Raw genomic sequence first — 26,243 nt, 5'->3', positions numbered from 1 at the left:
GTCTGCATGCCTATCGGCCCAAGAAGAAGCCTTTGTTGAACCAACAAATGAGGAAGAAGCGACTTGCTTGGGCTAAAACGCATGTTTCATGGACAAAAGAGCAATGGAACACGTCATCTTTTCTGACGGATCAAATTCAACTTGCAAAAAAAAAAAAAAAAAAAAAAAATTTATTTTTAGACTACCCGAATAATTAAATTCACCTGCCGTGGGGTGTGTCAATTGCGTGAGTTCTATAGTCGATTTGTCTGTTTTGTCAGACGAAAACCACCAGTTTCTGGGGAGGGGGAAACCTTGCTATCTATGCCTGAATCCGACTAACTCAGCCACGGAATAAAAAAACGCCGATTAAAGTTTTTTTTTGCGTCATCGACGGGATTCGAACCCGAGCCTTTTCCACCCAGTGTCGGGAGGACGGTGACGATACCACTGTGCTACCGCCCAGACTAATTCAACTTTCATGGCTCGGATGGGAAGCAATATATCAGAAGACGAAAATCGGAGGCTACCATCCTGAGTCCATAACACCGAGGAACTGTAAAGTTCCTCGCCATTCAGATGGTCTGGGAATACATAACAAGCAAACGGGTGGGGCGAATTAAGTTTATTAACGGAACGGTGAATACAGAAACTATTTGCGACGATATTTATGGCAGTTAGGTATATCAGGTGGAGTCTTTTTATTGAATTTCATTCACAGTGATATATCCCATCTAACAAAGGTATTTTGAACATTTCTGCGACCCACAATGCACCGCAAAACACATTATTTGCAAAATTCACAAGTGATGCAGTTTTTTTTGGCCGCCACTGTACCTGGAACATAACCTATTAGGTAGGAACACATATAGTTACATAAAATAAAATACATAAATAAGAATAACTACAGTCATTTTACACCTGAATTGAATGTCATAGTCATTCTGCTGAACGGAATGTTGCCAGTCCTGAGTCTTTTGAAGACACTATTGTTTGTTTGGTTGGTTTTTAGGAGCATTAGCAACTAAGGCCATATTGCTCCGGGATATGCGGTGGTCATCCTCCGTATTTGGTGGTGACGGGCTCGAACCCCGGTCTAATTAAGAAGCATGTGCTGCGCACTGCTGCTCCTTCCCACCTGGCTACGGAGGCGTTGTCGAAAACACTATAAAGCGTTCAATACAGTTTTTATGAGTTCATTGGCTTTTGAAATCTTTTGCTATGAACAAATCTCCTCTTTCTTGAAATTATATATGTGGTTTGGTGTACAGATCCGTTGCATTGAGCTTCCTGTAGGTTCTATTATAGCAGTACCTGTCTGCGTCTATTTTGAAGACACCAAAGCGATCCAGAATATTGGCAGGAAACAGCCGCCTTAATCCGTCCGAGTGATGGAGAGCGCTACGGAAACTGAGAGTAGTGAAGCCGAGCTCTCTGGCAGGGCCTGGCCACAAGATTTTCAATTTGAGGGGCATCTAAATTCTCAGTCGGAAGTTGTGCCAGCGTGCAGATGTTATGTAGGGTGACCATCCGAATCCACGGAGCTACGTTTAAGTTGGTATGCAGTATGGATTTTGAAATTGTAAAGGGCTTCCCGGCAATCCTATTTAGCCACCGGAGCAGCCAGTATTCCAGGCTGAGAAATTTCCTACCTTACCTAATCTAACCTAACATAACCTAACCTGTCGAAGCATATAGATACAGGAACGGTACATCTTTGGGTGTATTGGGTCAATAGTTGCTGGTTTCGAATCCCAATTACCTCCTGTCTTACAGCCCATATGGCAGCAAGAGAGTTTTTGATCTGGTGTTCCGAAAACGCCTTTAGAAGCTGAGGCCCTCGTCCCACGTATGTCGGTGTACGAGCTGGCTTTCTTCACCTTTGCTCCTTTAATAGATAATTCGATTTGATTTTTTATCTTTTTGTTAGTTAGTTTAGCCACAAACCTATTTTATCTAAATATACACCGAATGAGCCAAAACATTATGACCAGCGAGTCGTTATGCAAATCGAAGCAACTGCAGGTGAACTACGGCGCGTGCGCGAGTCGGGACACGGTATAAAAAATACCTGATACCGAGCTCCGTTAATCAGTGTTACTCTTGTTCTTCAGATGGGAAAGACAGTGGACTTAAGCGAGTTTGACAAAGGTAAAATTGTAATGGCCAGACGACTGGGTCAGAGCATGTCCGAAATGGCACGGCTGGCGGGATGCTCACGGTCAGTCGTGATTAGTATCTACCGAAAGTGGTTCGAGGAGAGGAAACCCACGAACCGCCGGCCGGCAGGGTGTTGGATGACCAAGGCTCATCGATGCCCGAGGTGATCGAAGGCTCTCCCAGATGGTACGTGGCAATAGAAGGGCGACTGTGGCCCAACTCGCCGGTAATTGGAATGCTGGTAACTCGAGTAATGTGTCACAACACTAAGTACATCGAACCCTGCTAAAAATGGGACTGCATAGCCGCAGGCCACTCCGAGTGCCCATGCTAACCATGGTTCACCGGCGAGAGCACCTACAATGGGCACGTGAGCATCGAAACTGGATCTTGAGTGATTGGAAGAAGGTCGACTGGTCCGATAAATCCCGTTTCCTATTGCACCATGTGGACTGTCTCATACGTGTGCATCGTTTACCTGGGGAAGTGATGGTGCCTGGAATTGTAATGGCCAGATGGCCTGGGTCAGAGCTTATCTGAAACGGCACTGCTGGTAAGATGCTCACTTTCAGCCATGGTTAGTACCTACAGAAAATGGTCCGAGGAGGGATGTTCTGCTGGGAAACCCACGTTCAGTCATCCATGTGCCAGGCACTCTGACATCTACCACCTACCTAAATATCATTGCTGACCAGATACACCCTTTCATGGTAAAAGTCTTTCCTTCTGGCAGTGCCGTCTTTCAGCAGGATAATGCGCCATGCCACAATGCCCAGATTGTTCAAGACTGATTCACGGAACATGAGGAATGCTTCCCAGTATTGCCCTGGCCTCCAAATTCCCCAGACATCAGTCCTATTGAGCATCTGTGGTTTGTGTTGGAACAGCAATTCTAGTCTGCGGCATCTCAACCTTACAGGAGTTAAAGGATCTGCTGGTTACGTTTTGGTACCAGATACCACAGGACACATTTAGAAATTTTGTAGTGTCCATGCCTCACCGGTACAGGCTGTTTTGGCTGCATGGAGGACACAAGAGCTCTTTCGTTAGAGACAACAAAATAATTTATATCATCAGCATAAGAAATAAAATTATGATTCTGTGTTGTAAAGGGTTCCAGGGCAACAGAGAAGCTGATAAGACACTGCCCTGAGGGATTCCCCAAGTGAGGGTGTATTCTGAACGGAATTCTTAATGTTTTACAATTGCCTTGATTTATATTGTCTTGATTATCTGTAATAGTTTGCCTTCAATGTGGAAAACGCTCAATATATTTTCAAGTGCAGGTAATGATACATTATCGGAAGCTGCCTTTATGTCAAGGGGCTCACATCTGGTATGTGCGTGGCACAATCAAGCTGGAGATCATCATTCTTCTCTTCCTTGGTGATTCTCTTCTACTTCTCTCTCTCTCTCTCAGGGTAACACAAATTTTTTTTTTTTTTGGCTGGTTCAGCAAAAGCCTTAGGCTTCCTTGCACCATATGGCTAATAATAATATGATGTCAATTTGGTCCTTTTCATTTAAAGCGTGTTTATTCAGAAGAGGGTCTCCAACAAATTATTAGTAGTTGATCGTCTTGGTACTATGGTATGGAGGTGGGGGTGGCCTGTGTGGAAAACACTGTTAAAGAAGGAAGAATGGCTTTCTTAAAAGAGAATTACTGACGGCCTCCGTAGCCGAGTGGGCAGGAGTGGGAGTGCAGTAGCACACGCTCTTTGAGTAGACTGGGGTTCAAGCCCCTGCCTGCTGAATACGGTCGATCTGCCAACCCGCACTGGACCAGCGTGGCAGATTATGGTCCATTTTCCTCAGCATGAATTGTTGAGGAGGCTTCCATCCTGCAGTGGGTTGATAATGGCTGCACTTTTTTTTTTTTTTTTTTTTACTGATTGTTATGGGTCAAAAGTCTGAAGAGTTCTTAGGGTTCTTCTTTTTTGGCACAAAGTAGACATTCCATCTCGGGGGAGGGGGACTCCTTCTTTGAGTATGTTTTGGAATATGTGCAACAACATATCAATAATATAGATAGACACTGTATATTTTTAAAATAAAAATAGGGAACTCGTCTGGGCCAATCATAGATTTGTTAAGCAAGGAGTTAATCGCATTGATGAGATCTCTAGAATAGCAACATTGGATAATGCATTCCCTCTAATGTTGTCACTGTGCACTGTGAACAATATATTGTGCCATATCCTCCGGCTGATCCTCTTGTACATTTCTAGCTTGATGTTCAACTGGCAGCCTTTTGAAGCTGTCCTTAGCCCAGTGTCTGAACGTGGTTTCCTCCTTTCGAATTTAGTAGTCTTTTTGTTCACAATTTGTTTTGAATGTTGTAGTTTTCTAAGAACTTCTTCATAGCATGCTTGTCATTTCTTTTTCAAGAAAATGGCTCTTTTTTTTTTTTTTCTTATAGTCTGTGAGGTCTTCATTAAATCCTGAATTTCACCATTTCCTGTAAGCCTTTTGCTTGGCCACAAATGCCTGTTTTAAGTACTTGTTGAACCACGGTTTAGATTTATCCATGATTCTTACCTCCTTCGAGGTGCCCAGGTAAGCAATAAGTGCGCGCTCCTTTTCAATCAAGTTAGTAGCTTCATCCACCTGTTTATTGTACAGATCAATCCAGTTGTAGGTTTTTAGATGTTCTAAAATAATTTCAGGTCTAATAAACTTAAGGGAGTATATTTTCTCGGTCTGTCAAGTTTGCACATCTCTGGTGCTCACCTGCTCAATTGGATGGGGAAATTTCACAACATACTGGGCAGTGATCTGACTGGAATTTAGTTTCAGGGGTGACATTTTTTATGTTAATCATAAAAATATGGTACAGTAAATCCAAATGCTGCTCTTCCCCTGTTGGAAACGGACCCAGTGGGGTAAGTCCTAAGGTTTGGAGGTTTGCATCCCATCCATTCCTTTGCTTTCCATTCAAGAATTTCTTGCAAAATACATGTACTTCATCATGGGCATCCCTAATATTGCCATAATTTCCATATTTAGTTCCTTGTGATTTTTTTTTTCAAAACTTAATCCCCAGATTTGCAATGGTTGATGAAATTATTTAGAACATGACACAAAAACTATTAGTAATTGCAAAAAGAAGCCTATCAGGAATAATTGAAGAAGCATTAGAATTGGTGTATTACAGCAAACGGCCTCCGTAGCCGAGTGGGCAGGAGCAGGAGTGCAGTAAAACACGCTCTTTGAGTAGACTGGGGTTCAAGCCCCTGACTGCTGAATACGGTCGATCTGCCAACCCGCACTGGACCAGCGTGGCAGATTATGGTCCATTTCCCTCAGCATGAATTGTTGAGGAGGCTTCCATCCTGCAGTGGGTTGATAATGGCTGCACTTTACTTTATGTCAAGGAGGCTACTTCAAAGGGATCCATCCGAATAGTCAGTAAGCAATATCATTTCCTGAGTTTCATTTTTTATTGGAATAATTTCTTTACTCTTGAGAACCTAATGATTGAACTTCAAGCACTCATGGTGTGGCATGGGTTCTCTTATTTTACAGAGGGCTAGAGCTTGTCCTTGAACTTTTTGATTACACCTTGTACTTGAAATATTCCTTATCTTTATTACAGCATATATCCTATACATAGTAAATTTAGATTTACTATATCTCCCAAACTCCCCTGAATATTTCACTCATCTCTACATTTGTGATGAACTTGTTAGTCACTCCATTTGATCTGTTGGTGTCAAATTGTCACAATTTGACACCATCAATACATTAAAGAAAAGCTTTTGATACTGCTACATCTCACTGGTTCATGCCTCACACATATGAATGCTTTAAAGGATTTGTTTATTGAGATGCACGGTGGCTTTCCGGCCAAGATCTGGAATTGCAGCTCACTCAGTATTTAATTTAGCAATTGGCCTCTTTTGTTGCCTCCATTACATGTGATTTGAAATGGATGCTCGATAAAAGTGCCAGCTTTTTCAGATGTCTGACTAGATATTTTGACAATGGTTTCTTTAACTAAGGCTAGAGATAAAATAATTCCTGCATGCACCTCATATACCTTACTTAATAAATACAGAGCAATATTGGGAAAAATTTGCCAGTTAGGATTGAATTTGAAACTGTCTCTGCAATTCTGCTAGACATGATAGGAGGAAGTATATGTTGAGTGCCTTGTCAATCAATGCCAGAGCAGCTCATGGGGTCTTGTCAGTGATATAGAGGAACTTTGCTAGTAGGGATAAGGAGGTGATTATCCCTTTGCATAAGGCAATGGTCAGGCTGCACCTTGAGTACTACATACAGGTCTGGAGGCCTCATTTTAGGAAGGATGTAGAGCTGCTGGAATGAGTATAGAGAAGGGCATTAAGGTTGATGAGGGGAACAAAGGGTAGCCTTTCTTTGTAAGACTACCCTTTGTTTGCAGCATCTGGAGACTAGGCACCTGCGAGGTGATCTGATTGAGGTGTATAAGGCCTTGAATAGTTCGAGCAGATTCATTGAGGATGGGATTCTTCCTCTTGCTCAGATTTAAGCACTTGAGGGGGCATACATTCAAACTGAGGGAAGACAGTTTCAGAATAGATGTGCAAAAATCTGCCTTTAGCCAGCGAGTGGTTGATTGCTGGAACAAACTTCCGTGTGGAAGTTGATAACTTAAATAGATTCAAGGAAGAACTAACAAACTTTTGGAGTGAATGGTTAGGTGGAATCAAGCGGCTGGTTGATCATTGGAACAGGCTTCCATTTGTTGTTGTAGAAGTTCATGGGTTGAATAAATTCAAGGAAGAACTAGGCAAACCCAAGGTCCTGAGCTGGATATCATCATTCTTCTCTTGGCGATTCATTTCTACTTCTGACACTCTCTCTCTCTCTCTCTCTCTCTCTCAGGGAATTTTTTTTTTGGCTGGTGCAGCATAATCCTCAGGCTTCCTTGCACCATATGGCTAATAATAATAAGAGAAAATTCTTGGAAGGTAGGTATGGATTGGTGAACTGTGAAGTTTTTTTTTTTTTAGCTGATGCTATATAAGCTTCTTACATCATTTGCCATTACTACTACTACTACCTTGGCCATAAGATGCAAGGGAATATTTGGCAACATTTCACAAGTAAAATGTGCATCTAACAGTTTTGAAAATACAGTAATTCTAGAAGTAAAGTGACAGGCAGATGGAACTACCAACTAAAAGTAGGAAGTAAAGGACATAATAATTTTCTAAAGTAAAGTGGGGGGCTACAGCAGTGTCCCGGGAATAATTGGGCTGTAAATATTAAGTATCAGTAAAAAGACCCACATTATTTTGATCATGGGGGGGGCTGTAGTCCCTTTAGCCCCTACCTGGGACCATCCTTGATTGTGCATGTGGCCAACCACAATTCCAAAAAGCTAAAATCCCCCCTTATAAGACATTCTGATTTACTAACCCACTCTGTTTGTATATACTTTTATTATACTGATCACAGTTGGTTGGTCTATAACATACTATAAAATACTCCTACTCTAATTTATGTTTTATGTCATACAAAAGTGACTTTTGTATGACATAATAGTATGCTGAGTAGCCAAGTCAAAATTTCTTCATGTGTGAAGCTCCACAAATACAAGAGGCACTATCTTAGATTCTCTATGCTTCTTAACTAAAAGCACAGTGCCTCACTCTCCTTGTCTCTCCTTTCTGCATGTTATACTTGTCATATTCAAATGGCAAGCATAATGTTAAAAAATAATTTTGACACCATATACTTGGATTTAAGAAAGGCTTTTGATACTGCTGCACATAAAAGCCTGCTATACAAATTGGAGAATTGTTGCATTAAGGGCAAATTAATGCTATGGGTAAAGGGATGGTTGAGTGGGAGAAGACAGTGATTTTCAATGGACACTGCTCTTTGTGGAGCAATGTTATCAGTGGAGTCCTCCAGGGTTCAGTGCAAGGCCCATAGTTGTTTTCTATATTCATTAATGATATTGATGAAGGAGTATCAGGCTTTGCAGATGATAGGCAGGGTGGTTAATCACAGTTGGTTGGCAGGGCAGTTAATCACAGTAAACAAGGTATACTACTGCAACAAAATTCTAGACAATTGGGTAAATGGGCTGAGAAGTGGCATTTGAAGTTTAATATTGACAAATGTAAGGTACTTCATGTGGGGAATAGTAATCCTAGATTAATGTACTGTGTAGTACCACATTCAGGGTATAGAGAATGAAAAAGATCTGTGGATAATTGTGCAGTCAGATGTTAAGTTCTCTGAGCAGTGCAGACAGGCTGCCAGGACAGATCATGGGGTTTTGTGAACAATATACTAGAATTTTTTTGGCAGGGATAAGGGGGTGATTATCCCATTGTAATAATGCAGTGGTCAGGCCACATCTGGAGTACTGCATACAAGTCAGGAGGATTCATTTTAGGGACAATGTGGATCTTTTGGAATGGGCACAGAGAAGATCAACAAGATTAGTGAGAGGAACAAAAGGGTGTTCTACCAGGAAAGACTTCAGTTTTAAAAATTGCAGTGTCTGGAGATCAGTCACCTGCAAGGAGAGCTGAATGAGCTGTTTAAGGCCTTGAATGCAATGAGTAATCTCACTGCTGATGAGATTATTCTTGCTCAGACTATACATATGGGGGAGGGCAATGTGTGGAAATGTTAGTAAGTGATAGATTGTTGTAATAACCTCTATTGATGTTGTACAAGTGGGTAGTTTGAATAAATTCAAGGAAGAACTGGACAAATTGTTAGAAGGGATGGACAGGTGATATGGGAAGTGTTGGCTTTTTTTTTTTTTTTTTTGGCTGATGGCAAGAAAGCTTACTTTCTTGAATAATTTTTCATTCTAATATTAAATTATGTATCCTCTATCTCTTCAGTGTCTGCATTTTTATGACTTCACTGTAATATAGGAACCTATAGTTCATATTTATTACCTTTTAGCATTGATGTAGTTGAAGTAAGTAGGGCATTATGAGCTGCTTATGACAGATTCTCTAAGGATGAATATTTATTCATTAACTTCTAATAAATTATTTTATAAATGTAAAGTTGTTTTTATATTTTTTTCAAAAATAGTTAGCATACAATTCCTTTATGTGGTTTAAAAAAAATTTGGTATAGCCAGGTGTGGTTGAGTAATTTTGAGAGAATGGGGTTATTGATTCCAGTAGCTTGTGGATACATGGTATTAGGTGACTTATTTGCAAAGTATTATATACATGTGTATGTGGCATGTTGCAGGAAAGGTTGACTACTAGTGCATAGTCATCGAACAATGAATTCTCTGGGACAATATCAGGAATGAGAAGAAATAATCTAGCTATAAGAATATATTCTTTGATTAGGACTGCAGATTTCATTTTGCCACATACATAGAGCTCAGAGGACAACATTTCAGACAGTCACAAAAATTCACCACCTGGGAACTCATTTCCACTAACACAGAATACAGGCAGTTCATGATAAATGGGTCTGTGCAGCTTTATTTATTTAGTTCACAAATTTTGGGTGTGTGAGCTGAACAGACAAATCCATTTGAATAGTGCCTGCATTGATGGGAGTGGTCAGTGGAACACAGTAAATATGTAATGGGATCAAACTAACCATAGTTCACATTATCACTGATTCATACATGAAAGAATGGAGGGATATGCACAGAGCAATGGATCCCGAATGCATCCTGTTCTCTCAGTAGGGTGGTAGTGATTGCATGGGTTCTCTAGTTTTATGGAAGGACTGAGTTCTGTAATCTGAAGGATATATGAAAATTTTTGCAGACCAGGTTTGTCCTGGTCTACAAGAATTTTATTTTATTTTCCACCAGGTTAACAGTACTGATATTATGGATTGTTCCAAGATGAAAGTGCTACATCACACAAGGTGCAATTTTTGCAGGGGAGTATAAGAGCACTCCAGCAATATGCAGTATCTGTGATGGATTGCACAAATGTCAGACTTGAGCCCTTTGAGGATCTGTAGGATCATCTAGAATGAAGTATCCAAGTTAGACATAAATAACCAATGAATCTGACAGACCTAAAGGTCATTCTCAAAGAGAATGGAGAAACATCACCACAGTGCAATTCGTGGCACACAGGATCATCACTACTGGAGGTGGACCTGCATCCCATTAATATTTTTGGTGGAGCAGTGTTATATGTTTCATTGATTATTAAGGGCTTCTTAGATCTATAGTAATCAGCACTTAATATAAAAGTTTTGTGGCCTCTGAAAACAGCTTGGCAACAAAGTGGAGAATCACCAGAGCATTCATATTTACTTCTGATCACTAGTGCACTTAAATCCTCAACAGTCACTCAAACTTTTTTTTTTTTTTTTTTTTTCATTTTAGTACATGAATATTAAAATACTGTATTATAAAATTTATTTTCTTTTTGTTTACTTCACAGTATTTTTTTTCTCAGATGAGTTGTGTTAGTAGCACACTGTACAGTTTGAGAAGTGAGGTTGATTTGCTGATGAGGCTGTAATGGCTTCTGAAAGAAGTGCAGTAGGAACACAGTAGGCTGGGAGTTTCTTTTTTTTGGAAGTGGGGATGCGAATAATTTTTTAAAAAGCTTTTTGCAAAGGAAAGTTTTTTTTTTTTTTTTTACTATGAGAATTAAGATTATTGCATTATTTACGCAATTAAAATAGTGCTGGCCACAAAAACAGATTAAAGGGCAAGATAGTCTCATGAGTGCCTTATAAAAAATATATTTTCTATTTATACTTCAGGGTGACCATATAAGGTCAGAGAAGTTACAAGATAAAGAGAATACAAGAATATTTCTGTATTTGGTAGTCATGTGGTCTTGATCCATGGTCATTCAAGCAAATGTATTTATGTACTACTCTCACTTGATCATCAGCTGTGGTGGCCATTATAAAGAAATAAATATCACTCTTTTTTTCATAGTTTCTTAAAGACAAAGGAAATCATTGATATGAGTGCCAGATTGTTTTCTTAATATTTCTGGATTAAAATGTAGATTTATTTTATTTTTTAATAAAATGTGCCATATTTTTTAAAGAATTCTGGATTGTGATGTGCGGAATTTTATAGAGTTTACTGTACAATTACCCTTAATTAAGTTTTTTTTCTTTATCAACTACCTTGAGTTATGTGTCTCATATATTTATTTTTAGTATCAAAGGTTTTACTGAAATACAAGTATATGATGTTGAAATTATTCTTTGCATCAAGTTCCTTTGTGATAGTAGCAAATGAGATTGGTCAGGTATGATCTCCCTTTAACAAATCCATGCTATGAATCTGATGACGAAATTCTCGTGAGAATTTCGTATATTATTCTAGAGCAGGGGTGGCCATCGAGTCAATTGTGGATTTAATTTCATTCGATCACGACGAATTTTAAATATGCAGTCATCCCTCGATTTGTGCACCTTGTGCAATGTAATTTTTGAGATGGTAGATCGCGGCACATTTTGAAGGAAAAAAGTAGATCGTATCACAAATTAAGTAGGCCACTCCTGTTCTAGAGGTAGTAGAATAAGATATGAAATGGCTTTTATATTCAGTGTTACTGCCTTATATGTTTAGAAAAGCACAAGAGAAATCATTGCAGTAGCTTCTTGGTTGATTCCAAACCACTGGTATAGCAAAAGCAACGGCACACAACACTACACATTCTTCCACTCCCCCACACACTTTAAATCTCTGGCTTTCACAGTTCTGTGCTACACAAATAGAGTATACAATGTGGAGATGGAGGAAACCCGTGGTGTCGTCAGACAGCTAACACTTTGCACTTTGGTATAGCAAAAGGCTGAGACCTTTTCTTCCCTTGATTCCACTTTATCAGTATTTGCTGATACCAGTTTGGCAGTGTTGTGTAGGTCATAGAACTGCTAGTTTGGGGTGGGAAGAATATACAAACTGAGTCTAATGACAGTTATAAGTAGAGGTAGGAACAGTTCTCGCATAATTTCTGTTGTGACATGTGGTGTCGGAAAAGTTTGTTTTTTGTTTTGTTTTGGTTTTATTGGCGCATTAGCTACTAAGGCTATAATGCGCAAAGACCATGTCATTTATAAAAAAATTTAAACTTTAAACTTTCAGTGACCTAACTAGTTAGGTCACTATGTCAAGAAGTATAAGAAAAATGTAAATTTTATAAACGAGTAAAAATATTTATTGATTTTAAAAATCTAAAAATAGCAGACACATTGTCATTGTCGGATAAAATCTGACTGAGTGTATACGGCTCAGTCAGATGATTAAAAGCAGTAAGACGGATATTGCTAAAATCTGGGCATTCAACTAAAATGTGTCTTATTGTTAAAATTGTGCCACAGGACACACACACATAGGAGGGTCATCAGCCCTCAGCAGAAATGAATGAGTTAAATGACTGTGTCCTATGCGGGTCCGGGCAAGGACAACTTCCTCCTTACGATTCCTGCGCAGACTAGACTGCCACGGTTCAATTACAGGCTTTATACAATATAGTTTATTTCCAGTCTGTTATTCCACGAGTCCTGCCATTGGGAGTGTATGCTTTGGTGTATTATTTGCCTGTAGTCTGTATAGGGGACTGACAGGCAGCGGTTATTATTGGGAATTGCTGATTTGGCTGCGGCGTCAGCCAAATCATTTCCCCTAATCCCAATGTGGCTGGGAATCCAGCAGAAGCGGATATCATATTCGCGTTCATAGAGAACGTGAATCTTCTGCTGAATGCTAGACAGAACTGGATGAGGATTATATCTCACAGATATTAAAGCCTGTAACATGCTAAGAGAGTCGGTATATAAAATGAACCGTTGGTATTGGCATTCACTAATGTGATCCAAGGCTAACTCTATAGCATGCAGCTCTGTAGTAAATATACTGCATTCAGAGGGAATCTGCTCCGATGTAGTGCTGTCTGTAAAGACAGCGGCGGATCCCACATACGAGTCCAACTTCGAACCGTCTGTGTAGACTGGCGCGAAGTCAGAATGTTCAGCTCGGTGTGCTGAATAAAGCTGCAGGTAGACCGATGATGGAGTGTCCGACTTTCCCCAATTTCTAAGGGACAAATCGCATGCCGGGACACGAGCATGCCAGGGTGGAAAGGGTTGCTTTGGTGTTTGGGCAGCCTTGTCTACCTTGATATTAAGTTCTTTGAGTAGCTCTTGGAGACGAATACCAAAAGGACGATTGGCAGTCTTACGGGTATTGTATAAATTTTCCCATCGTGGCTCAAAAACGAATGGCCACGTTGGATGGTCTGGCAGGGATTTCAGTTTTAAAGGGTGTCGGAAAAAGCTGATGGGATTATGAGGTCAGGTGAGGGTTAAAATGGGATTAGCAATCATATGGGCTATGCTAGACTTAGTAAAAACAAAAACAGGAGCACATTTACTACTTGCTTGCACACTAATGCTAGTAATACAGTAAATAAATACGATACATTTGAAGTATTGGTTAAGTCATCAAATGTTAACATCATTTTAGGTATAACATAAGCATGGTCTCTGAAATTTGGCAAATGGAATTTGAGTACAGTTATTATAATGTATATGGAAAGGACGAATATTGTTGGAAGTGGGAGGAATTGTGCAGATTTTAAAGCAAAATAACCAATAGACTGGTTGCCAATCCATCTGGTGTAACACAAATAGTGGGAGAATAAAAAATGAGAGTAGGAGTATATTAGAGGCCAAATTGTGATGAGTATAATGAACAGTAACATAGAGTGGGACAGCAAATAACAAGGTCATCAATGGAGGAACTTTAGTTTCTTAGTTCCTTTTCAGATATTGGTTGGAACTTGTGATTTGGCTGCACACCAAGTAGCAGAAAATTCTGGATTTGCTAAATGATTTCTTTCTGCCCTGACATGTTAGAGAGGCAACAAGCAAAAGCAATATTCTTGATTTTGTTAGCAACAGTGATTCATAACATAAATTTTCAAGTAAAGGAACTTTTAGATGGCAGCGAACATAGTGTATTAATGTAGGATTTTTTTCAAAGAAATAACTGTCAAAGGTAAAGGAAATGGATTTTGTTTTTTCAAAGGTGAGTACAATGGACTCAGGCATTTTTTAAACTCTTTTTGGTGGGACCAATTGAGGTTATAAAAAAAATTGTAAATGCCAAACGGAAAGTGTTCAGAGAGGTAATCAAAAAACGGTATATACCAGCTAAAAGACACTGTTCAAAGTTTAGACCAAAATGAATGTTAGATGAACTGATTAGTTTATTGACAGAGAAGAAAAATGCATGGGATGGTTACAACTGGGAGAGCAACAAAGTTGTACAATAAGTACAAACTAATCTGCAATCAAGTTACTCAAGAAGTCAATCACACTTAAGCAGATTATGAGAAGCCTTTGGCTAAGAGTGCATAGAAAGTAATAAGGATTTATTTGCTTATGCAAATAAAAACACTAGAAGGAAAAGGATGAATCAGATTTTGTCCATCGGATATAAATTTGTCTAATATATAATTTGTCCATCGGGCATCACTACTGCTGATGCTGTAGAAATTGATGTATTAATCATCATTTTTCATCTATATTCATACATGAAGTTAGTGTCAATTACTAGTATTATTATTGGCAAGTAATGCAAGAAAGCAAGCTTATACAGTATTAGAAAAAAAAATACTCATCTGACCTGTACATCTTTAACAATTTTTCTAAACTTCCATTAAATTTATTAAAACTGCCCCCTTCTACAATACCAGATAGAAGCTTGATACACCATTCAAATTTTTGCACATCTGTCCTGCAATCATTCTTTTTCAATTTAAATTTGTGTCCTCTTAAGTGTATTGTCCAAGAAAGCATAAGGATGTCATCAGCATCTAGTTTAACTCAATACAATTAAAGCCTTAAACAGTTCACCAGGTACCCTTGTAGGTGCCTAGTTTTTAGGCAGCACTGCAGTTTGCAGAACTGAAGTCTTTCTTTGCAAAGAGTTCTGTTGTCTTCTTGATTAATATTCTTTCACTAGATCCATGCCCCTCCTAAAATGAGGCCTCCAGACCTGGCATACCCAAGATTGCAGTTCTTAAGATGCAGCCTTATACAAGTTAATTGCCTCTTTGTCCTTGCTTGCAAAATTCCTGTCAGAAAACAAGCTGCTAGTGCCCCACAAGTAGTTTTAGCAGCCTGTTTCCTTCTGCACTACTTTGAATGTACCGTCATCCAATTTGTATGTTATTCTGTGCAGTACTTTGTATGTATCAATGTTAAACCTCAATTGCCACTTCTCAGGCCATCTGTTTAATTTTTCTGTCTTGTTTTGTTGCAGTATGCCTTGTTCCCCACCAATTTCTGTAATCTGAAAACTTAGACATTAAACTTCATAGGTCTTCATCAATACTGTTAATAAATATTCAAAACATTTAGGGGTCCAGCACTGAACTCTGATATATATAACAATGTACCAAGAAGAACTTATAACAGTGTCCCTTATAACAATGTATAAAGAACAGTGCACATTAATAATCATTTATAGCAGTTTCATGTGGAAGAGTGCTGAAAGTTTGCTGAAATTTAAATATATGATGTCAAAATTATTTTTGCATCCAGTTCCTTGGTTACTGTAGCCAATCAGATTTTAGAGATGGGGTTAGCAGACATCTAATTTTGATTTGGAGTTATGTGATTTTATGATAATTGAAAGGAAAGTGGAAGAATAATTGTTGCATATGAAAGTGAACAAAGCACCTGGGACCCATTCAGTTTTATTACAGAAAGCTGCAAAAGAGATAGTCAAACTTTTAAGCATGATAAGAGCATATGTAGATTCAGGGGAAATGTGTACAGATTAGAGATGCGGAAATGTGACTCCTATTCACATTAGTGATTCAAAAAGTGGTGAGATACTACAGACCTGTAAGTTGAACCCTCGTGGCAGGGAAAATAATATAAATGGCATAAATAGTTAAGAGTAAATTCAAGAGAACAGTCATATATGGTGATAATGTAATGACTGTTTTGGTATGATGAAGTAGGATTCCCCACTTTCCCGTATAAAAGGACGTAATATGGACATGCGCACGCGCATACTTTACGTATGCATACATAAATTCGTATTGACGCAATTCGCTCACATACGCCATTTACGTATGTGCACGCGCACCCGCAAATGGTTTTCCAGTAAATATTTTTCCACCTACACGCTCAAACCAAATTGATGCACCATACGTTACCATAGGGATAAATACACATTCATATAGCAAGTTCAGCGCATTACCTTTTATCCCCCAGCCAAATCTAGTGATTCGAGTAATCATCCCAATAAATTTCCTCACCGTTTCTGATAGAAAATTTACATGTGAGTCAAAGATCCATCAAACATAATGCCTAGATATTTTAATTGCTTTGCCGATTTTAGGCTCGACCCATTCATTCTCACAACTGGGGGTTTTCTACTCGAAAAATGATCCTTGAAGACCATTTTCCTTGTTTTGGTTCCTGATACAGTCAGTTTATGTAACCTACGCCAGTCATTAAGTTCAAGCAAAACCTGCTGTGACCTGGTTTCTAGTTGCATCTGTGAATTTCCTCCAATAGGCAGCACAAGATCATCGGCATATGCCACCATCCCTGTATGCTCGAAGTCTCTAAGCAACCAGTCCTCCAAAACTAGGTTCCACCTTAGTGGTCCAAAAACCGATCCTTGTGGGCATCCCCTGGTCACCTCTCGTACAAAAAAACCAACCGATGACTTAACATTCGCTGTACGGTGCGTGAAGAGGTCCTTTACCACCCTAAAGATCTTAGTTGAACAGCCTGCAAGTCTCAACATCATAAGAATGCTGCTCCATTGAATGGAGTCAAAAGCTCCCTCAAAGTCAATAAAGATTCCAAGGACATACTTATTGTTCGAGCCTAATATATAGTTTCGCAATGCCCGAAGCGCATCTTCTGTTCCACGAACTGGAGTAAACTCATATGCCAGACCAGCATGTTGTTTTTTTCAGTATAGTCGGTAATCCGTCTCGCCACATACTTTCAAACACTTTTCCTAATCCATGGAGGAGGACAATAGGTCGATAAGACCGTGGATCATTCTTTGGCCCTAGATGGTCCCTTCAGTATCAGCTTTAATAAGGCATCCTTCCATAGTAATGGAAAGACTCCGCTCATCGACTGATACTCCCTAGTATCAGTCGATGAGCCCGTTTAATGGCCTCTTCTTCAATGAGGTCCATCCCTGGGCACTTATTGTTCCTTATACGCTGTACTGCATCACAGAGTTCAATCAGACTAAAGGGATCCTCGTCATGTACTCCAGAGTAAGTATGATTAAGCCTTTTCATCAACATCTGTTCCTCATCATCTTGCTCAGAGATAGTATCTCCAATCAGATGATCCAAAAACGCAGATATACTTTCTCTCCAACTTTCCTCGTCAACACCTCCAATAGAGTAAGCTGTATCTCCATTATATATTTTAGTATTGCCATTATATATTTTAGTATTGTACATACGCTATGTAGCGTATGTACAATTCCCCATTGGGTTCTCATTGCCCACTGTTCCAACCAACGTTCTCCAGGCAGTTAATTTTGATATAGTTATCATATGCACCTATGCATTCCGTATCCTCTGATACTCTACTTTAAGTACATTAACTTCCTCTTCCCCATTGTTACGCTTACTGCTTTGGTACCTTTTTCGCACTTTATGAACCTGCTTCCGAAGTTGGCTTATCTCACCAGACCACCATTTAACTGGAATCCTATTACATTTATTTTGCTTCATAGATGTGCTGGAAGCCTCAAAGAGAGAGCGCTGAAGTAACTCCAGTGCATTCTCTCTAGACATCTGACTGAATGTCCAAATGCCCGGATTCCCAAATCGGACATGAATATGTTCATCAAACATATTCCACTTTGCATTTTCGATAGCAAATCGTCGTAACTGTTCCTGAGACGGAGCTAGTTTTGTTATGTCCCTGACAGAAAATACAATGGCTCGATGATCAGAGCAGATCCAATCTGCTCTTAATCGCCAATCGTCTCGATACCAACTGCCCTTACATTCATCATCATCAGCCATTTTCAATCCACTGCAGGATGAAGGCCTCTCCAGCAACTTTCCAGTTCCTTCTGTTTTGAGCACTGGCCATCCATTTACTACTCAAAAACTCATGAATTTCATCTATCCATCTCCGCCTTTGTCTTCCAGGTTTTCTTCTAGCTCCTCTTGGGTACCATTCTGTTATTTTCTTAGTCCATCTGTCATCATGTCTTCGAGCTATGTGTCCTGCCCAAGACCATTTTAGTTCTTTAGTTTTGATAAGAATGTCCTTTACTTGAGTTTGCTGCCTAATCCATGTATTTCTCTTCTTATCTAACAGTCTGATTCCCAATATAATTCGTTCCATTCTTCGCTGTGTAGTTCTTAGCTTCTCTTCCATTCTTTTGGTGAGTGCCCAAGTTTCACTTCCATAAGTCATGGTGGGGAGTATACATTGATTCATTATTTTACGTTTCAGACAAACTGGGATATTGCTCTTCAGTATGTGACTATATTTCACATACTGAAGAGTATGTGAAATATAGTCACATTATAGTCAAGTTATTAGCTGTAATAATGATAAATGGCTGGAAGTCAAGACCCAGATAAGTATATGACTCCACCTTTTCAATTACTGCTGCTTCAATCATTATTTCCCTTTCCGTGGCATACTTGTTCATCATTACTTTTGTTTTAGCCATATTCATCTTTAGTCCAAAATCCTTACTAACTGTGCATAACTGATTAAGATTTTCCTCTAATTCTTTGGGATCGTGGCTTATAACCACAATGTCATCTGTAAATCGTAAATGGTTTAGGTACTCTCCGTTCACATTGACTCCTTTCTGTGACCAGTCTAATCTTCTGAAAGCTTCGGAGATATTGTGTCTCCTTGTCGAACTCCTTTCTCGATTTTAAATTTGCTACTGTCTTTGTCTAGTCTAATAAAGGATGTAGCACTCTCATATATTTTCTTCAAAATCATAATATATGGAGTATCTATGCCTTGTCTTTCCAGTGCCCGAAACATTGCCTTATGCTGTATGGAGTCAAATGCCTTTTCATAATCCACAAATGCCAGGCATAATGGTGTTTTATATTCATTTGCTTTCTCCATTAGCTGTGATATTACGTGAAGGTGATCCATAGTTGAGAATCCTGTCCTAAAGCCAGCTTGCTCTTTCGGTTGATTCTCATCAAGTATTCTTTCTAATCTGTTAGTAATGACCCTTGTGAACAACTTGTAGATATGGGATAACAAGCTAATTGGTCTATAATTTCCAATTTCTGATTTATATCCTTTCTTATGCAGCAAAACTATGATTGTATTATTGAACTGCTTAGGCGTCACACCTTTTCTAATGCACTTTGTGAAGAGCCTTGCCAGTTTTGGTGTTATGTCTCTTCCTCCCAATTTTAACAACTCTACAGTAACTTCATCTTCCCCCGGGGCTTTCCGATTCTTCATTTTCTTCAATGCATGTTCTACCTCATCAGGAAGAATATCGGGTATGTTCGATTCCCGCCTCGGGCTTGGATCAAAGTACTGCAAAAACCTTGGGAGGTGCAATATGGCCACAGAAGCCGATGCGCCAACAACTATCAAATCAAAATCAAAAATCAAATCGGGTATGTCGTATGTGTTGCTACTTTGCAATCCATGTTCCCCACTGCTGGTATCATTCCCTCGCTCCTTGTATAATTCTCTATAGTAGTCTTCTGCTATTTGAATTATGCCTTCTCTGCTGTTTATAAGTACACCATCGCTATTTTTCAGTTTCAGTATCATTTGTCTTTCTGTATTACTGCTCATGGCTGCTGATTTAAATCCTTTGTTTTCCCTTAATGCTTGTTCTACTTTTCTTGTGTTAAATCTTCTTATGTCCTCTCTGAGTCTCTTTCTAATGGCTTTGCATAACTCAGTATACTCAATTTTCTCCCTGTCAGTGTTTTTCTTGCTCTTCATTTGTCGTCTTTGGTTCATCACGACAAGTGTTTCTTGACTAATTTTTTCTTCTTTGGATTTCTGTTTCCCTATAGGTTTCTTTGGGCTTTATCACTTTCAGAAAGTTGTAATATTCCTCGTCGATATCTTGGTCCTGAGCAGTCTGCAGAAGCTCAAACTTGTTCTTAAGTTCCAGTACATACTGCTTTTTCTCCTCCTCTGTTATTTCAAAGACCTTTGTATTATTTACTCGAGTCAGTTTTTTCCTTTCCTTTCCTACATCTATATCAAGTGTACATCTTACCATTCTGTGATCACTTCCAACATTTACCTTATTCAGGACGGTAACATCATTCACAATATATCTTCTGTTCGTGAGGATGAAGTCGATTTCATTAGTTGTTAACCATTTGGACTCTTCCATGTCCACTTTCTGTTCACCCTTTTCTTGAAAAAAGTGTTCATTACTGACAGTCCTTGAGATTCTGCAAATTCCACAAGTCTTTCACCTCTTTTATTTCTTTCACCAATTCCAAAATTTCCTATAGTTCCTCTTTCTGCGCTGTTTTGCCTTTTTCCAACCTTAGCATTGAAGTCCCCCATAATAATAGTGTAGTGGGTTTTCTGCTCATCTAGAAGACTCTCAATTTCAGTGTACATTTCTTCAACCTCTTCATCATCATGGCTCGATGTTGGTGCATAAATCATAATAATCTTTAGCTTGTACCTCTTAGAAATCTTGAATATTAGTCTTGACACCCTTGGTGATGTACTTTTGAATTCCAAAATGTTGTTTTTAAAATCTTTATGGATCAGAAACCCAACTCCACCTTCATTCCTTTCACTGTTTCCATTAGTGTGCAGCAGATTTCCACTTGATAAACTTATAAGTGATTCATTTCTTCTTCTTGTTTCAGCCAAACCAATGATATTCAAATTCACATTTTCTAATTCCTTTTCCAGCTCTAATATCCTGTCTTCACTTAAGAGTGATCGTACGTTATAACAGGCCTAGTTCAGTTTCCGTGCAGGGCAGCCTGGTCGTACCCAGAGATTCTTAGCACCCTCTGCTTCCACTCTGATCCTCTCGCTACCGTAAGAGGGAGAGTGAAAGCTGCTGGGGACTGAGGGCCATTTGTATTGTTGTGCTCTCATTGCTGGAGGGTTTGGTCTTTTCCTCTTCACGCTGACCAGGCGTCTTGAAAAGAACCACTCTACACGTTCGTTGCCACCTAAGTGACGTAACAGGGCTTACCATCGAGATGGTGTGCATGAGTGGATTTTAGGGAGGCAGGCCAACCAGACTTCTCCTGAATCTTCTGTAATAGAGAGATATTGAATCCATCAGTGTTTTAGGCTGAGTGTCTGATAACACACAGATACCTGTTCCCCTCTAAGCCCCGCTCTTACATTACAGATTATCAAGTCAGTATTTGACTCTCCATTAACAGTGAAGAAAGTACTATCTGAACCTGGTAGATTTTGTATAAGCAGTCCACAACAAGCCAAGAATTCATCTAGTTGACGACCACGATCATTTGTAATTCTATAAACCACGATGCTGATTTTGCAATTTAGAATCTATCGCAAATATTACTGAATTACTATCCAAGCGATTTTGAACCAGTTCCATGTACCTGGTGTAGATATTTATGTCTGTTGAGTGATGACAGTACATACAGCATAGATAGAATGATGCAAGATCTGACTCCACCCCTATGCACACCATTTGTGAAGAGCACAACGAATTTATAACAGTAATAACTATGTCTTTATTAAACACTACAATTGCCAGCTTTAAAGTCTGGTTCATCTGCACAGAGTACACGTGCTCAAAATGGATATCCTGTAGGCCGACCTTTCACTAAGTATGGTTCCTGTATGCAGGCTATATCAATATTCTCTCTGCTGCACACTAGTCTAACTTCATCAGCCACCGATTTTGATCTCTGAGCATTAATCTGTAGTATACGTAGGTTACCACTCGATTTTGCTTTGTACTGATTAAGAATTAAGTGATTATCAATATTGCCATTAACGTTATCAAATTGCCGTGCTCTTTCTTTGATCAACTTAAGTGCATTCAAGTATTCTGGACACTGTTTATTCCTTACAGTATGATTTGCGGCTCGATTTTTTGCCTTACATTTGGAACAGATCGGTTGTTCTCGCTGATGTTTGTTATTTGGTTTTTAGGACTTTATTTTTCAGTCCTTCCATTTTTGTTTGTATTCCTCCAGTTTCACCTACAAGGATGTAATGTTATCCTTTAAGCATTTATCCTTTAAACAGTTCCTTAGCAAGCCAGTCTTCCTTGATCTGGGATTCTCTCAGTTGTTTCTCGTTCACATCTAGTACCCTCTCTAAGCCTTCTCCTTTAGACCTTCTTTAGACATTCATTTTCAATGTCAACATCATGCAGAGAACACTTTCAAGCGCGCGCCATCTTGAAAGTATCCCATTTACAATCCTCATACCAACACCTTTTTTCTCCTGGAAAAGAAACTCCTCTAGGTCCTTGCGCAGGCAGAGAGCAAGCTCACTAAATGTTTTAAAACATATTTTCTCAGCTAAATCTACAGATTCCCTCGCACGATCCAGGTAAAAATCCCCTTGATCAAGCATACTCTGTGTTAGATCGCATGGAGACAAACCAAGGGAAACAGGTGGTGTGCATTTCATTAACTTCTCCAAATTCCTATTTGCCTTGGCTAAGTCCAGATCCTTCTGAACATTGTACATAGTATTTTTCAAATTGGTACTTACTTTGGAACGTTGCACACGTTTACCTTTGGCACTTTTCCTAGGCTGAGGGTATCTACTGCATGACGATGTAGCCGTGCCCCTTGAACTGTCATCCAACCTATTAGACCTATACTGGTGTGCAAAATTTAAGGACCAGTCAGGTTTTCACCTGTAGCTTCCCATGGGAGTGGCCTGGATATGCGAAAAGCATACCAAAGGAACCTCGTGAGGCACAGAAATGATGAAAGAAACAACACTGACACAACAACGGAAACAAAACGGTACAGAGGGACTTTATTCAAAAATGGCACCACAGCACTGGCTACAATGATACAGATGCATCACTGCCAAATATGGAACAAAGGGAAGAGGCGGTCCTCAGTAGAAGATATGGCCACCCAATGTCGATGCAGGCTTTGCACTGCCTGTCCATACTTAGAACAATGTTGTTGATCAATTTTTTGAGGCAACATCGTCCATTCCTGTCTGCGCCATCTTCAGCTGGTGAACATTTTTTAGTGGGTGTGGACTGGCTAGGCGTCTCCCGGGAGCGTCCCATATGTGTTCGATGGTATTTAGATCGGCGGAACGGGCAGGCCAATCCATACGAACAATGTCCTCGCTTTCCAAAAGCATATCAACAGCTGCAGTGCGATGGGGTGTGGCGTTATCATCCATAAACAAAAACTCGGGGCCAAGGGCACTTCGGAACAGACGCACATGGGGAAGGATTACCTCAGTACAGTAGTGTGCACTGGTTGCAGTACCGCCTTCTAGTATCTGGAGTTGTGTACGTCCATCCAAGATAACGCCTGCCCAGACGGGAACACCTGGACCGCCATATCGATCCGTTTCAGTGATGTTTGCAGGGTGATACCGTGTGCCAACCTCTCGTCAGATTAGCTGACATCCAGAATCGCTGCTGAGACTGAATCTATTGTCATTAGTAAAGAGTACATTAAGTAAAGATTTTTTGGTTGTAACCTTTAGAAATACTTTACACCCAAAGTACAAGAAGTAGGCCTTTTTTATGGCTTGAGTTAAGGGACGCTTTCTTGAAGCTAACGTTACTTCCTCACATTTAACAGAAGTGTTCCGGACTATCCACACAGTTACGGGGCATAATAATCTTACACACATAAATACTGCGTAGAATTAGGAATCTCACAGAGAACAACCGTTAGCTGAGAACAAATCATCCAGTGGTTCGCTGTATTCGAGGATTACTGCAGCAGAGTTGAAGACGCATTGAGGCTACAACAACTTATCACGTGATGCTGGGCGAAGCGACAGATGCTGATCACGTGATAAGAGCGTGTTGGTACTGAATCTACAGTGTTGCCATGCGTTTTGCTGAGAGCCGTAGTTGATAATGAAGAGTAACTCGTTAATATGCGACCCCAACTGTAATTCAAAAATAGCCAATCGACAAATTTTAATGTGATTTTCGTGTTCAGCAGCATGAAATTAGTCAAGATATTTTCGCTTTCGTAACATTTTACGCGTTGACTAGTGTAATCTGCGGATAGAAAAGTCGTAGATAAACATTAGCTTTGCTAATGTCTGAAAGCATTCTGTACTGGTAAACAATTCTGTGACTGTATGAAATATAAAACGCGTGTGTTTGCAACCAAATTTAATTTCAAGTCTGAATTTTAAAAACTCTCTCCTACTTTCTTGTTTTTCCTAAAAAATCTGCTTTTCTCCTGGCCACCTAGTTATCTGGTCGCCGGATACCCAGCTGGCCAGGATTATATACCTGTCAGATTTTCGAAATTCAAAATTGGCAGGTTTGTAATACTGTCGTCTAGTAAGTTATAATGATGTCCTGTCGGTGGCAATCCCAGGCTTTTTTGAAGTGGAGTCTAAAGCATTGAAAAAAAAAAAAAGAAAAAAAAAGTCCTTTTTGTTTATTATAAGGGGGGGGGGGGTTAGCCTCTTTCTAGTCCATGCGTAACGTTAATACGATTTTTTATATGTAAGTGTACAATAAACACGTATGTTTTAGGTAAAAAAATTTTTACAGCTCGGATTGATGATAAATACCCACGCCTGAAATAGTAACGCGGACATCTGGAAGAGTAAGATCCTTCCGGTATTCTAGTGTCACTTTCAACGTCTTTGATTCTAAACTGTTGTGCTTCTAAGCACGAAGATCAATAGTAGAGTATCCATTGGGAACTCAAACACATTGTTGAAGTCAACCCGAGTTAACCGAAGCTTCGTCCGAAGGTCTCCCAAGAGCAAACGTGCGTTGTTTTTCTTTCCTGCTTCAAGAGTGTTAGGTAATGGAGGAGTTGTTTCTCGGTCCCTTAGGGTTAAATACTGAATGGGGACACTACCCACCTGCTCGTGTGTTATTCTTTCTCAACTACCCAATTAAGTAGCCTATGTTAATCGCTGCTCCTTTAAGCTGAAAGTTCAACAAGAAAGGTGGCTATTTTCAAGTGATCAGAAGTAGTCGGTTAAAAGAGAAATCTTTATATTCAGCATAAGACCGAAGAAGGAAGTCTTTATATTTAGCAAAAGACTGAAGAATGAACATTAATTTGAACTATCAGAAGTATTATCAAGGCAAGGGCAGGTTAAACTTCCCTCTGCAATTATTATTAAATCTTAATTTACGGGATTTAAATCTTGATTAACATAATTCTTGAAAAACTCGAAAGAGGTAATTGAACATAAGAAAAGTTAATTCTTAAACACCCAGATCTTTGTCTTTAGGTATTATCTTTACTTATTATTCATGACCATGGATATAGCGTCGAAACTATATAATAAATATTGATAAAGTAATAAGATTCGTTGAAATTTCAACATTAGGCATCCTTGTGTTCGTCGCTCTTATTAGACTTGTGCAAATTTTGCGAAAAGTGGATTTCGATTAAACAGGCTTCCTTAAAAGAAATTTCATTGTCTTTCTGGAAACAAAAACAAAATTGTCACAAGAATTAGTCTCGGAAACAACGGACTTATAATTTGCGAAGTAAGCTAATGCTGTGACGATGGGATTCAAGCATTCTTATAAAGTAACCTAATGTTTATCATTTCACTTACGACAGCGATTTTTTTGTTCAGTTATCCTTAAGAACTTGGCTGATTATCGTTTGCTCAAAGTACTTGAATTCATTAGCCAACCGTTCCTTTTATGTGCGCTGTCCATTATGGGGATGCTTATGAAGGAGGTGAAATGAAGCTCTTAAACGAAAGATAATTAAATTAGTTCTTAGACGCTGAAAACGGGATATTTAATCCTGAAAATTCGTGGGAAAGTCTTAAAAGTTCAAAATGAAAGATTCTTTGGTCATGATACTTCAAGAATGCAAGACGATCCGCTTTTCATTTTCTTAAAAAAAGGAAATCAGGTGAAATGTAGGCTCCTCCGTCTAGAGGACGAGCAAGTAAATATGACGCAACAAGACCATTTGACCTTTTAAACAACTCGAGACTTG

This window comes from Mastigoproctus giganteus, chromosome 8 (assembly GCF_048544385.1).
Source record: "Mastigoproctus giganteus isolate SK-2022 chromosome 8, ASM4854438v1, whole genome shotgun sequence".
In the NCBI taxonomy this organism is placed as follows: Eukaryota; Metazoa; Arthropoda; class Arachnida; order Uropygi; family Thelyphonidae; genus Mastigoproctus; species Mastigoproctus giganteus.
This window is presented reverse-complemented; position numbering follows the sequence as displayed.